The following is a 15,889-nucleotide window of genomic DNA, read 5'->3' on the forward strand; positions in this document are numbered from 1 at the left end:
CGGGGGAGCCCAGCCAGGCCTCTCGCGCCTCCACCCTTCCTAGGGGTCTCTGTGCGGCCTCTCCTTTTCCTCCTTGGTGATGAGGGTGCTCCCCAGCTCGTCCTCAGCTGGTTTTCAGGGTGGCCTCTACGTTTTAGTTGTAAACCCAGGCTGGTCCCGGGAGAGCGTCAGTGCAGCTTCCACTGGTCTGCCGCCACCTTCCCGTCATGAACCCTAAGTGAACCCAATCAACCTGTGTCTGTGTGTGTGTGTGTGTCTGCGTGTCTGCGTGTGTGTGTGTGTGTGTGTGTGTGTGTGTGTGTGTGTGTGTGTGTGTGTTCCTCAGCCTGTTTCTTTGCATGGGTGCATGCAAAGGGTAGGAGGAGACTTTATTTTAACTAAGGTTGGTTAGTGGAGGGAACACAAAGCAAGGCTCTGAAGAAGGTAAGTCAGGAGGACACTGAAATAACCAAGCCACGGCGTTTATGCTGAACGACTAAGAACGGACACGGCCCTACTCTGGGGCCTCTAGGGGCAATGAACAGAGAGAGAACGGGGTGCTCAGGGAATGGCACCCTTGCAGCAGGATCAGAGAGGGGGTACAGTCACTGTTAATGGCAGGGGCTAGAGCCTGGCATGAGAACAGGGGCTGAGGCAGGGGGAAGGCAGAATCCCCGAAGCAGAGACGGTGGAGAAGGGAGCCCAGGGTGTTGCAGAGACCACCCGCATTGCTGCTAAAGCCTCGAGAACAACGGCCTAGGAGGCGTTAATGAGAGCAACAGTGACACAAAAGCTTTAAGAAATGAAGAGGAGTAGCTAAAAATGGGGAGAGGGAGAGATGAGGGTGAATAGACTACTTGGAACAAGGCAAGATGGCAGTAAAGCTTGACAGCGGGAACTTCATGCAGATGACTAGGGATAAGGGGGGAGAAGTGTCAGAGAGCTGCAAAGAGGAGAAAAAAGCCTCCCCCTCCGAGAGCAGGGATACAAGTGAGGCACTTAAGAGTGGTGCCGGAAAGCTGCGTCATCAGAGAGGACACAGGTTTCAGTAGAGCAGAGCAGGGAGGTGAGGGGATTTCACAGAAGAGACAGAGACAGAGAAGGGCTTCCAAAGGCGCAGTGAGCGGTTCAAGACACTGCACAGGCTCTGTGACCAGCGTCTGTTGGACAGGGGACAGCATGGTGGGCTACCTGCGCAAGAGTCACGGGCTCGGGAAGACTGGTCCTGAACATCAGAAAGCTGAGGGGGACCTGCGCCCACAGGGTGCGAGCTTGGGGGAGGTGGCATCACATGCATTCTGAGTGCTGGAGCTCCCTATTCTTTTTTAACTGACCTTTTCAATCATTTATGCAATATATAGAATATTACTGGGATTGGAGATATATAGAATTAAGCCAAAATTGTTCCAGGATTACAAATCTGGAAAATGAAGCCTCCTGTTAACAAGGATCTGGGCTTCTGTGATCTCATTCTGCGTCTTGTCATAGTCTATAACATTCTAGAATCTGCTTTTGAAAATGAATTGTATTTTCAGTGCTATCATCTCTAAGTTAAAAAGGTTGGAATCAAAAAGAGGAAAAATATTTATTTTCAGATCAGACACCTGCTGCTTTCAATTTAGATTCTGGCTAAACTATTAGACGTGAAAACAGCAGAGTGAGATGCACTGTGTTCTAACCTCCCTAATTAACAGCAGCCGGTTCAGGGCGGCCTTATGCGGGGTCTCCTTTCCTTCCCGGAGCTGACCAGGGGAGACCTTGAAGGCAAAATGTGTGATCCCTGTGAAAGAAAACCTCAAACAACAGATAAGCACTGAAGGCTTTGAACAAATTGTGAACACCCTCTGGGGAGAAAATTAGACTTGTGAACTTAAAAAATGGCACACAAACATTTTAACACAGAACTGAAGACAGAAGTCAACAGGGATATTTCCAACTGAAGATTGCCTGTTGAGGAAGAAATTAGTTTTGAACATCAAAAATAAATGAACAAAGGGAGCAGAAAACAACATTAAATTAGTGTTCTTTCCTCAAGAAAAAATTCCCCTTGACCCTCCCACACACAAACACACTAATCAAGCTTTACTACGGAAAAAGAAAATTTCTTTCCAAATAAGAAAATCTAACCCTAGGATACCAATCATAAAAAGAGTTGTCTTTATAAGCATCTCTTATTTTCTCATTCCTTCAATCACGTAGCAGACTTTTGACTTACCTCTTGTTATTAAATAGATTAGCTTTATTCTTCTATTTATCAACAACTTATTATCTGATACTCTTCATTTGCCATAGTTTTATTTTTAGGTTTAACTATAAAAGATTCAAGTCTTCAGACTACAGACAATTTATGCCATGTTTTCCTCATAACTGTGTTGGGAAGGAAAAATTTTCTTCTGCCCTACCAAGATTCTTTCAGCCAGCCTAATAATCAAATTTATGTGAGACACTGTAACAGGAGAAAAACAAATTTAATTTTGTACATACACACATGGGAGGTTAGACCACAAAGTGGGAATGTGAGCCATATATGCTGCCTTGAGCTAAGGAATGGGATAGTTGCCTGGGGCTTCCGAGGAGAGGGGAGTAAGTTACAAGACGAAAAGAAGATCAGATGTTCACTAATTACATGTTTGCTCTGCAATACAGATAGGTCATAAAATTTGACTTCTGGTAATAACTCTTATTATGGGCAAGGCCTCAATTTAAATTATTTAAGAGTGAGGTACAAGTTTCTTTTAAGCCTGATGAGTCTCAATTGCCTTTAACTCAAAATAATCCTCATGCCAAAGTGGCACATCTTGGGGAGGCCTGTTCTGAATCCCTTCAGTGGTCTTCAGGGTTAGGGGTTGCTGCATCACACACCTCCAAGGGATATACGCAGAGGGGATATTCAAACCAAGTGCTCCATTATAATTATGATTCGACTTCCAGCAAACCTCATGCAAGTTTCTTCTGTGTTGATTGCTCTATAATTCAGAAAAAGCATCTTTACCTAGACTGTAGTGATGGTCTCCAAATATTCTTGCTTAAGGACCCCAATTACTAAGTTCAAAAGCACATATTCTCTCTCTCACATATTTCTAAGATGACATCCAAGTTTTTGTCTCATTAAGTTTAAAAGTTGTACTTCCTAGTCTACTTAAAATATTTTATAAATATAAAATGTCAATAGTTAATGTAAAGTTGTCCATATAACTCTTTTAAACATATCCAGTGAAATATGTGATAATATAATCATACATTTCAAAAAATACTTGAACAATCTCTCCTTTAAAAGAAATGTGCATGTTTTTTAATGTTGTTTTTTTTTAATATGTCTTTATTGATTTCAGAGAGAGGAAGAAGGGGAGAGAGGGAGAGAAAGAGAGGGAGAGAGGGGGAGAGAGGGGGAGAGACGGGGAGAGAGGGGGAGAGAGGGAGAGAAACATCAATCATGAGATAGTTATTGATCAGCTGCCTCCTGTACACACACTCCCTGGGGATCAAGCCCAAAACCTGGGCATGTGCCCTGACCAGGAATTGTGCCCTGACCAGGAATCAAACCACTGTCTCTGGGATCACAGGTCAATGTTCAATCGCTGAGCCATGCCGGCCAGGTGGACCTAAGAGATGTATAGCATATGGCCATGTTTATTTTTACTCAAAATACTTTATCTGCCCTTTGTTTGCCCCTAGTGTCTCTTCAAGGCCTTTATACAAAGATCAAGTGGATAAAAATGAGCTAAGATTATTTAATGATAAATTGTACCTGGGGCAATTACTAGAACTTAAGATGCTAGGACTTTTCTCTCCTGCTTGAAAATTATCTTATAATTAAACATGGATTTAAATACAAATATGATAAATTTTCCCTAAGAGAAAGCCAAAGGTAATTCTGTTTTGATCTTTTCCCATACTCATTTTTATTTTGATGACCAATGCCCTGAGCTTACTTTTGATTATATGATGCCTTTTATATCATATTTCAAAAAGTTTCTTTTTTACGACCTCCTGAAATATTGCAGGGCAGAATCAAACATGTCCCAAACAGGCACTGAAATTTTAATGCATTTTTATGGGAACCAGTCTCAGCCCCTCCAACACAACATTTATTTGTCCAGAAGGATGTTAGTGGAATATTGTCCTATTAATAACTCAGTAAGCAAAGTGATCCCTACTCCAAGTATGTAGAATTATTTGCATTTTTAATTTAATTCATTAGTTTACCAATGTCATGTAAGTGTTGTAAAATGTATGTTGTGTATCTGAAAAAGTCCATCATATTAGCTAATCTAACAACACAATGATGTCCAACTGGACTCTCTTAATTAATGTCTTTTCTAAAGTTCAAAACAATTTTGTTATTGACTCTTTGAAATATGTCAACACAGGCATTAAAACAAAAATTCTTGCCACCAGTGTTGCTTATCATTCGAATTCCACTATTTAAAACAGCACACAGCTCAAATTAGACAATAAATATGGTGAATCAATCTATCACAACTGTGTTTTCTCTATGTGAAGGATAGTTACAATGAAGTTTTAGCACTATCTTATTTAGGTATAGAAGCAGCCAGTCACTAATTTTCAATATCTGCAAAGTGAAATGGAGTTTTTACCTTTAGAAAAACTCCATAGCCCTGGCCCTAGTTGGGTAGCTTAGCCAGTTAGAGCATCAAACCCAAGGTTGTGGGTTTGATTCCCAGTCAGGGCACATACAAGAAGCAACCAATGAATGCATCAATAAGTGGAACAACAAATCTCTCTCTCCTTTTCCTTCCTTCTTTCTAAAAATTAAAAAGAAACACACAACTCCATAGCCCTAATTTTCCAGAATCATGCAATACAGTGAGATTTGCATGAGTAAACCAAATAATTTATTTAACCAAATAGCTTTGTATAGGTAGATAATTTTAGATTTACGGACATGTGCCTCACTTGATAGAAGATTAAATTGTTCTTGGCATTTCTTAATTACAACAAATCACTCATATGATTGGGGTTTTCCTCTGATTTTGCTTCTTTTCAATGCAATTTCTACTAATTTCAGAGGCTTGATGTTTAAAATTCTAAATTTAAATACTTGAGGTTATTCTCTGGAGTTAGATGGTGGACTAAAACAGCTGCCATGATTCTGCCTTAGAGAATTCCATTCTATTTGTCTAAAACATCCATTTAGTTTTATTGTGTAGAGTAGGGATCAGCAAACTACTTAGTGCCCATAGGCCAAATCTGGCTGCAGCTGTTTTTATATGGCCCTGAAGCAAAGACTGATTTTTACATTTTTGAATTGTTGGAAAAAAAATCGAAGGATGTAACAAATGAAAATCACGGGAAATTCAAATTTTAGTGTCCATAAATAAAGTTTTATGGGAACACAGCTTCAGTCATTTGTTTCTATATTGTCTGTGGGAGCTTCCATACTACAGACAAAATTGAGTAATTGGGACAGAGACTGCATAACCTACAAAGACTAAAATATTTATAGTTTAGCCCTTAAGGAAAAGGTTTGCCCAGTGCTGATGTAGAGCATTTATCTCTACTTTCTCTCTGACAAAATTATTTATTATTGATGTCCTCCTTAGTAGTTGCTTTTTTACAAATTGATGTATTTTGGAGTGTTTAGCAAGATTAGACGATAGGTTATACTGCTGCAATTACAATGGATCTCTCATGTTGGCATGTTAGCATTTAAAAAATACTTCTCAACAATAATTAGAATAAGAAAACATTACTTGCTTCTTTGTGGCCAATTTCTTTACCAACAAACATGGGACCTATTTCTAGTCTCATGACCATCCCAATAGCAGTCTGTCAAATGCTTTTACATTATATCATAATTGATTTAAATATTTTTAACAAGTAAAACGATATGTAATTAAGACACCACCATTAAAATATCATTAACAAATGCAATTGATACTATTGCAATTAGCTAGTTATTAATAATAGGGAAAGAGCAAAAAAGGGAAGGCCAGGCATTATAGGCATGTCATTTGGGCAGCTTCACCAGAAAGCTGCAATTTCACACTCCCGAGGGAAAATAGCCTATCCCCTGCAAATCACTGGGGGAAGGCGTCCTACAAAGAGAAGATAGATGCATGCCCAGTAAAGTTGGGGTGACAAAGGAAAGGTACTTGTCTGTCAATCTCACCTGGGACAGAGATGGTTGGCCAGAATGGACGTGGCCACTGCAACCATGTGAACATTTGGGAATACATAATCCCCTAAACAAAGAAGTTCCCTCTCTTGGGACTCTGGTTGCTCCCTGCTCTTGGCTCATGACTCTTAGCTCTCTGGCATTTGCTCCTATGGCCCATGGCCAAGTGAATCCCACATACAGTGGACTGATGGACTGCAGTGGAGAAACACAAGCTAAGTTAGCCTGATGCTGGACTGGACCTAGCTCCAACATAGAAAGGAAACTCTGGACACTGACTCTGATTTTAGCTCTACTGAAGCCCCAGCTACACTTCTTCTATAACTGGACTAAGGGAAATGGGACTTTGGAAATCCAGGGGTGTAATTCCATGAAAATAAAGCTTTCTTCTCTATGTCATCCTCTGGTGGGGGGCTCCAGAAATACTTTTTCCAGTGGTGCCCCAAGAACCTCACTTCCATGAGCAACTGGGAAAGATGAGACCCACTTCTATCCTATAACACAATTGTTATTCTCATAAACCAAATATAAACTAAAGACTTCTAGGTGCACTGCACTGTTCTACTGCATTGTAAAAAAAGGGCAAATGTCCAGTTCTGCAAATTGCATGGTTGAAAAGAGGAAAAATTCTGGATCAGTATTAGACCTTTATTTTCCTGAACACCATGGGATGCTTTTCACTTTCTCCCTCAAATGTCAGTCAAATATAAAACAGCTCATTGACTAGTTGAGCCAGCTTTGTACAACCTCATACCACCTCTAAATTTTTTATAAAACTATTTTTGAAAATGTTTTAACTTTTTTTGCAGAAGAAATTTAAGTTTCATATAAGTTTTCTACTTCAAGAAAACAATAAGGCAGCTTAACTGGTGTTCAAGACAATATGAGAGACAAAATGAGTCAAAAAGATACTGAAAACCACAAAAGCTTAAACTGAGAGAAGCTGAAAGAAAAAAGTTTCCAGCTGTCTCTTGCTGCTGCTAGTTACTGTATTATTTTGCCTTTTTCTTATTTTTCAAATTCCTTAGGGGCACAAAGGAGACTTTCTGGGTGGAGATTAATTAACTCAAAGAGAGAATTAACTGGCCTGTATGTCTTGTTTTAACAAAAGGGTTTCTTTGAGCAAAAACTTGAAATTAACATTGAGATGCCTCATCTTCAAAATTTTAAGCTCTCTTTGCAGAAGAGAAATCCTAATATAGTAAATTGGTATATATAAAGTAAACATAGTATTTAAAAATTAGTACAAAAGAAATAAGTAACACATAAAAGTTACTGGGGCAATTGAGTAACTATTAATAATAATAACATTAACAACAACAATAACATCCCATCCTTCAAAATGCATTTATAAAAATATAAAGAATTACATTTACAAATATGAATCATAAAATGATTTTTTAAACGGGCAAAGATTTATCTCATTTGGTATGAAAATTGACTTTCCACAGAGACTTTACAAATAAATATAAAAAGTGTAAACCACCTAGGCAAAAAAGGACAAGGCAAAATATATTACTCAGTGCACTTTTGTACGATGATGTACATTAGCAGAAACCATATAAAACTGAAATTTTTACACGTCAAATATATTTGACTATCAAGAATTTCATATGGTTTATTCTAATACTTCATGTGGGAGGCAGGTCAAAATTTTTCTAAGGACATATGAAAATAAGAGTTTCAGATATAATGTACACTTGGTCTCTCATTTATTCCATGTTTTACATATTTTAAGGAAAATTAAAGACAGCTCTGGCTGGGTAGCTCAGGTGGTTGGAGTGTTATCCTGATACACCAAGGTTGTGGGTTTGATCCCTGGTCAGGGCATATACACGAATCAACCAATGAAGGCATAAATGGTGGAATAACAAATTAATGTTTCTCTCTCTCTCTCTTTTTCTCTCCCTTTCTCTCTCTAAAAAATCAATTAAATTTTTTTAAGAAAAGTTAAGGAAAAGCTTAAGATTTATTAACAATGACTCTATCCATGCCATGTCTAAAAATAAGACATTGGAAGAGTCTAGTCAGGAATCAGATTTAAACTCAGTCCATACAAAATACCAATAAAAGATGATGACACTGTCGAGTGTGCAGAGCCAGGAAACCAGGACTGTGTGTTGGCTCTAGTCTTACACCCACCATCAACATGCATTTTGTTTTGTTTTCCTAAATCAGTGGCTCAAAGCAGGGACATTAGAAGCCAAGATATTATTCCTTTTATTTTTTCTAGATTAACCATAGAGAAACCTTAAACAAAAATTCTTTATTCAAATTTTGATGACTTTTAATGCTTCACCTAACAGTCATGAAATATTCCTTATGCAAACTGTTACTGAGAGCTTTGCTTATTTGATCATCCTAGGTCCCACTTAATGTCAGAGTGCATGTAAAAACTGTCACCTGAGGAACTGGATAGTCGTCTACTTTTTGATAAGGAGAATTTCCTAATGCAGAGATAGCATGCCTAAATAGATAGTTAATCCTGCCATTTCTGGAGTCAGATTTATGGGTCAGAATTCCTATGTCAACACTTATGGCTGTGTATCCTAGAGCAAGTTACCATTATGTGCCTCTTTCCTCCTATTTAAAATGCCAATAATAGAACTTGCCCAATATGGCTATTATGACATGAATTAAGGCACGTAAATCTTCAAACATGGCAAGCCTGGTACATTAACTGATAGCTACCATCATTTAATTCTCTCTCTCTCCCCCCCTCTCCCTCTCTTCTTTGAGCACTGCCCCTTCCTCCCTTTCTCTTTATATGTCTCTTCCTTTTCAATTTGGCTATAAGGAAATTAAGTGCTTAACACAGCAACTATGCAGTCTCTTACATAAACTACTCAGAACAGTGCCTGATATAGTAAATGCTAACTGAGTGTTGTTGTTGATATAGCTTTTCATTCCCAGAACTCATATTTTTTATTTGGATTTAAGTATTACTGCTCATAATTCATGTGTCCTTTACTGTGGATTCTTCAAGCATTTTATGAGTTCAAAGTGAAATAAATATAAAATAAACTATAGTAGAAAATAACCTTCCATAAGTTAGAAGTCACAAATATCTGTACAAGGTACTATAAGAGGGCATAAAGCTGCTCTTTGAAGTTCACACATTAAGAAGATTACTTTATAAAAACTAAGCATAGTACTATGCCCCAAATACATAAATGCTGAAGCTCTGGAATATTTTAAGAAAATAAATTTTAGTAGTAAAGTGAGTTGCAAAAGTTTATTATGAATCTTTGATAGTGAAATATGTGTTCACATTCTCAATTTTCTGTAAATTATTTTGAATAAAATAAAGGTTGAAACTAAAAGAAATCATGAAAAAATTTATGACAAAACAATGGTATGTGAGGGATACTGAATAAAACAGAGAAGATATAGATTCTAATTCTTCCCAATAGATAATTTGTTATGAATTTTCAGGCTACACACTTTTCATCTCTGTACCTTATTTCTGTGTCAAACAATGATAACACCTGTTCTGCTTATCAGAAGGGATCTTGTAAAGATCATGTGAGAAAATGAATTTGAAAACTTTGCTAAAATACCATAACAAGCATATGCAGTATACTAATGTAAACTAGTAGTATAATTAGAAGATTACATTTTCAAGAAGTTAGAAATAAGTTTCATTATCTTACAAGTTACTGAACTTTTAAGTTCATTTTAGTTACAACTGTAAGTTCAAATCAGTTACACCTTTAAAGCAAACAGATGGATAAAAATAGCTCTTAGATGCCAAATACAGCATGTTGTGTTTTTTAATAAGTATGCCTGAAAGTTATATGTAAAAAGAAACTGCAAAAATAAAATATCAAGTGCCCAAATAGTAAATGGATATAAAAGGGTTTGTTTATTGTCAAGCAAGCAAAATTATAAAAATATAAACTAAAGCATGACTGCATTCATCAAATTTATTTATGGGTTACTGCAACTACAAACAGTGCAAAGATAGCATTTTTAGGGTTAAAAATCTTTGGGCCTGTTGCTTGATATTATTAGTGCAATTAACCTTAACCATTTCTGTCTTCTCTGCACGCATCCTAATCGCTTCCACAAATGTGTTTCTTCCTCACTGCTGTAATGGCCTTTCCACTTTTAGTTGATGAGAAAGTTTATAAATGCTTTGGCTTCTATTCTCAGATGGAAAGATCTCTTACCTAATTGGCTGTTTTTTAAGTAGCTCTTAATTGCCACTGGTTCTTGCATGTAATTTCCATTCCATCAGTTTCCCTTTTCTCAATTGCTCCCTATTTATGTTCTATAGACTTTGTTAACTTATAATCATTTTTATGATACTGATTCCTTCGTGATATTTTTGCATTGGCAGCATTATATTTCCTAGGTGATGAGCTGCTAGAATTATGAAAATCATTGAAATTTTAAATATTATGACATTATTATGAAAAAAATTTACTACAAGAAAAATACCAGTCAATTAAGGAACATGGCCATCAAAAAAAGATACTGTGGCTCTCTCTTTCTCCCTTTCCCCCCTTCTTTCCTCAGGCACGCTCTCTCTGGAGCACACCCTTGCCTTTTCAACAATTCCTCTCCCCTGCCCATTATCTTTGCCTTTCTCCTAAGCTGTAAGAGCCCTTCTTTTGCCCCTGTAACTTCTTTCCCGAGTCCACGCAGCCCAGCTGGCTCACTTCTACCTCTGTGACTTTCTAAATAAATTTCGTATGCCAGAAAACAACAAAAACAACAAAAAACACAGGTGCTGGAAGTATTGGGGAAATTATAGTGGAAGGAAAGATAAAACTGATACAAGATAATAGGGAACACTTCTGAAATATAAAGGGGGCTGAGAGGACCAGGTTAGAGAAGTCTGCTGGTTTTTTTGTATGTTCTATCACAGGATAAGCAAATACAACTCATGTACCAAAAAATAAGTCATGGAAAAGCCTGATGGCTTAGTTGGAACTTTTTTATTCTATGATGAAACAGAAATAAAGATGTTAATAAAGGTTATGATTTTTTTTGTCAGCAACACATTGTTGCCTCACGCCTCTGAGCCATAAGTTCACTATGAGCTGGAAGTTAACATTTATAAGTAAAATTACGCAACAATAATGTTCTACAGATCTGGGTAATCAATTTCTTTTTTCCATCATAATAAAAATAAACCAAAATCTGAATTTTTTTCCCTAAGAAATAAGGTGCATGATGCAAACATGAAGGGCTAGGGGCATGCTAGGAATGTGGGCAGTAAGACTTGAAGGAATGCTGGTTGTTCCACTGCCTTTCAAACTAACCTGCTCTGAGACTCCTTCCTTTGCTAGAAAGTATAAATGAAGGTGAAAATTCATAAAATTTAAGTAGATTTTATTCATACATTTTCTTCACTAGAAAAACTTCAAAAAATGATGAGGGGGTGCAATATGAGGTTAGTAAAAGTGTAGAGAGTCCATTGAGTTTGCAACCTGCAAGCATGATGTAGGTCATGACAAGGAAGGACACGATGACAGAGGCAGCACTTACTGAAAGAGGCAGAAGCCGAGGGCGTGCTGTATGCCGGCGCTGTGCAGGACGTGCTATTCTGCCATCGCCATGGAAATACTGAGCATGTCAGGCGGCATCTAGTTCAAGTTAAAACTCTAAAATTAACCTTGGAATTTGGTGAAAATCCACTTAAACATATTTGTTTGATGCAATGACAGAGTATCATTTTATTCATAGGAATATTATTTTAGTTTTTTTAAACCTAAAGGTAAGTTTAAAAGATAGTAAATAAATACTTATAACCTCTTTATCATTTTAACTTTCAGTAAGCCCCAGGGACTTGGTTGCAGCTCCACAAGTTAGGCATATTACCTCTCTTAGGTCACATGGGACCCATTTTTTTGCATTCCAATCTAATGGATTTTAGTGGCCTCCCTAAGCATCTAACTATAGACAAAGTGAATTAGTCAATAGGGAAAACCTGGCCCATTAGGATCCAATGTGCTGTACTCAGAATTAAATTAAAGAGTCTCACCTCATCAAACTCAAGAATCCACCACACAACACAGACACTGCTGAACAAAGGCCATTGTTTCACAACTGAAGATGGATCTATCTTTTGGATTCTGAATGTACACAATATAACCTCCTAGTTTGATGTTTCTGGTCAATTCACGAGGTCGTCAGAGTTTTCCAAAGGTTACGCTCTAGAGTTTCATATGGGTGTCCTGGGATTAAGCTGCTCAATATATTTCAACGTACTTCTTACCATGTTTCATCCAAATGTTTCTCCACAAGTACCTCTGTGCTCAGATTGTAAAATAACACAAGCAATGTGGGGACTAAGAAAACAGTGGAAGTGAACTGGGGTATAGATAGAGATGTTAAATTAGAACTTGCCTAGTGCTCCATTTATTTCTGAAATACATTGACAGCATTAAAATTCTAGAAAAATGCTTTTTAATTTTTATTTTGTAGCCATTCACACATAAGTGATAATTAAGGCCACTGAATATAACCAACATAGGTAACAGGAAAAATAACTAACTGCAGTTTTATTAAAACAAAAAGCCACAGGAAGAGAAAACTGAAGAAAGTAGAATTGTTTTTTATAGGAAAAAAGAAATGACTTAGATGAAAGCAATGACTCTCTTCATGGAGTGACTTCTTAAATGAGGGACTACATTTATTTTTTTAGATTCCGCAAGCAAAACTACAACAGTCTGCAAGCAATTCCAGCATCATTTAACAAATATCTGGCTACTGGACTCTTTTTAGCAGAAAACCTATTCTAATGGAATAATATTCATCAGAAAAATGCTTTCAGAACATTGTTTTTGAAAGATACCTGTGGTTTGTCCATTTAGCACCAAAATAGTCCTTTATTTTAAGCTCTTTGTTTGTGTTTCAGTTTCCTGTTTGGAAATTACTGTTTTGGTTGTGTTTGCCAAACCACATCAGCACATTGCTGGTATCTTAGGTTCAGTCGGATGCGTATCAGTAAAAACCACATGTTGTGGGTAGTGATACTTTCAGAGCACATTGAGGATATCATGCCTGCCCCTACACTCAAAGTCCATAAACTGCACGTCCACTTTAAACACATTTTTAAAATCAACTACATTCAAGAGAAGAAGCTTTTCATAACCTGCTATATGCTAGAAGAAACTGGTACCTATTACCAGGAAATCTGTTGTTGCATTTGTAAAATTTTGGGGTCTGCTTTTTATTTTTTCTACATTTCACATTAAGCCTTGTTCTGCATCACCTATGGTGAGCATGAAAACCAAGTGCAAAACTTGTTAGTTCATAGACCAACGAGACTTACCTAAGGAATACTTCTATCAATAAAATTAACACATAAACTTGAGGATGCCCTGAACTCACACTGGAAAGTTGACATGGGCATACAGCAGACTATGCAGTCTACTCAGGGTAATTCTAATAACAAATTTCTAATTCCAAATTTAAGATTGGTGAAATCCCTGACCAAATATATTGTCTGTGATCCTGATTTATCTTCTTTTTGTTTTGTCCTAATTATCTTTTTCTATCTATGCTACTTTTTCCTTTGATAGAATATTAATTACTTACACCTGGATCCTTATTATTATTTAAGGAAATACTAAATCGTAGTTCCTGAGTTTGGATGAAGTTTACTTTAATTACATTTTTAAAATCAATTACATTCAGAAGAAGGGTTTTATAATCAGCCATATGCTAGAAGCACTGGGTACCTATTACCAGGAAGTTGATTCTCTTTACAGTTTGGTGGCCTATGGCTTTCTTTTCTATTCCACTCTGAACCTTCTATGCTCTCTGGACAGTAGCTCAGTGTCCTGACCACATCATGCCAATGAGAAGTTAATTTTTATTACTATTTAAAGGGGATAAAAGAACTTTGAAATTGTATTAAAGCTGAAAATAATATTAGAAAATACCATCCACAATATACCATCCACAATAGCTCAAATATATTACTCCTTAACTATTTTGCATCCAATATTTATGTAGGTCGCAAATGGACTTTGGGAGAGCAATTGTAGCTGAAGGTCTTTTAAATTAATTTCTGATATTCAGGTTCATTTAAATAGGGCACTTGTAAAATATCTGAGTTTATACTAGGGAGACATTGCTATGCAAGAAATGTAGTTCTTATAATTTAGGAAAAAATGAAAAGAAATGGAGCATTAAAGGATTGGAAATGAAAGAAAATTAAATTCTATAAATAGGTTCTTAGTGTAGCTTGCTAAGTAGGAGAGACACTGCCACCAAGGAGAGGTGGTGAAATGTGTTTCAATCACATTTCTTGAGCATCTAGTATGAGCCAGGGACTCTCTGTAGGTAATGTGCATAGAATGCAGGAATAGGTAAAATATAACCCTTGTTTTTAGGGATTACACAGGAGGAGATGGATAAAGAGAATAATAATTCCAAAATTATAATAACAAAGATATTCATAAGAAATCAGTTCTGGATGACAACAGAACTGTGTGTTCAAGGCTGAATAAAAGTTTCCCAAGTGTATAAAATTAAAGAAAGACAATTGAAGGAAAGACAGACCAGGATGTATGAAGGGCTACAGGCTGTCAGAAAGAAGGGTCTGTGCTGGCAATTCTAAGCAGCTTGCTATGACTTGACTTTAGATATTCTGTGAGAAGAGGTGAGGGTAAAAAAAAAAAGAAACTAAATCATAAAGGACCAAGAGACACAAAAGGCCGTATGACAGAAAGGATAGCTGTTTGGCTTTTATCTGATGAGAGATAGAAATCTACTAAAGGCTTTACAAACAGTGTCAATTTGAGAAAGTAGAAGGTGAGGAGAGTAAGTAGAATTGAAAAGCTGGGAGAGCCCTAACAGATAAGATGATGAAACAGATTTATGGTGAGGATGTATTCTCCCCTTTCCCAGCACTAGAAGCTTCACTGAATTGTGTCAAAATCCTACACTTAACAATGAACTAAACTTTAATTATCCAGCATGTCCTCTCTCTGTGTTACAATAATTGTCAGATCATTCTGGTATTCTGCATTGACTGTTGTTTTCCATAATCGGAAAATGTATACAAGGTTCAAGGACCCTAGGCACAAACCCTGATGCTTACGTACCCAACTGTAATCTTGCTTAAAACTTTCAACAGAAAATAGCCTGCATTGACAGGATAAAATCTCTTTGAAATTTTAACAAAAGACAAATAGGCACCCATGCTACTGTTACTCTCTGAGAGCTGGTGAAGCAAGAACTCTTTAGGTCATCCATCTTTCTATGAGGAGACCAAGCATCTCATTCCAATCAAAGACTGTTCCCAACAAACATGCTTTATGCTGGCCATGGGAATGAAAGCCTAAATAGAATTCCAAGAAAGTGACAATTTTATTTCTTCATTTCTCCTTTATTGAACACCAAAAGATATTGTAGGTAGTCGCTAAGATCTAGTCTGTCACAGAACCTCCACTACAAAAACAAAGTGTTTTTCAATACTGTCCTCTTAAGAGTAAATAGAAATAGCACCTTATTTTGTTTGCTGAGGTTTTACCCATAGCTTGTCAGTTTGGTATTGAAAGAAAAATACCCCTTTTATTGCATGAAATAATCAAGAGAGCTAAATAGACACTACACTATATTTTCCATTGTGAAAAGTAATCCAGAGAGAGTTATGCAGTAAATCAAATGTTTTACTATTATGTTACCCACAATAACCTATGAATTTTTCTTTTCTTTCTTTTTCTGTTCAGCAATATATTCCAACTGAAACACATTCTTTTTTAACATAGCTTCAAAATCATACACATAGGTTTCATTACACAATAGCAA

Source organism: Miniopterus schreibersii, assembly GCF_964146895.1.
Source record: "Miniopterus schreibersii genome assembly, chromosome: 6".
Lineage (NCBI taxonomy): Eukaryota > Metazoa > Chordata > Mammalia > Chiroptera > Miniopteridae > Miniopterus > Miniopterus schreibersii.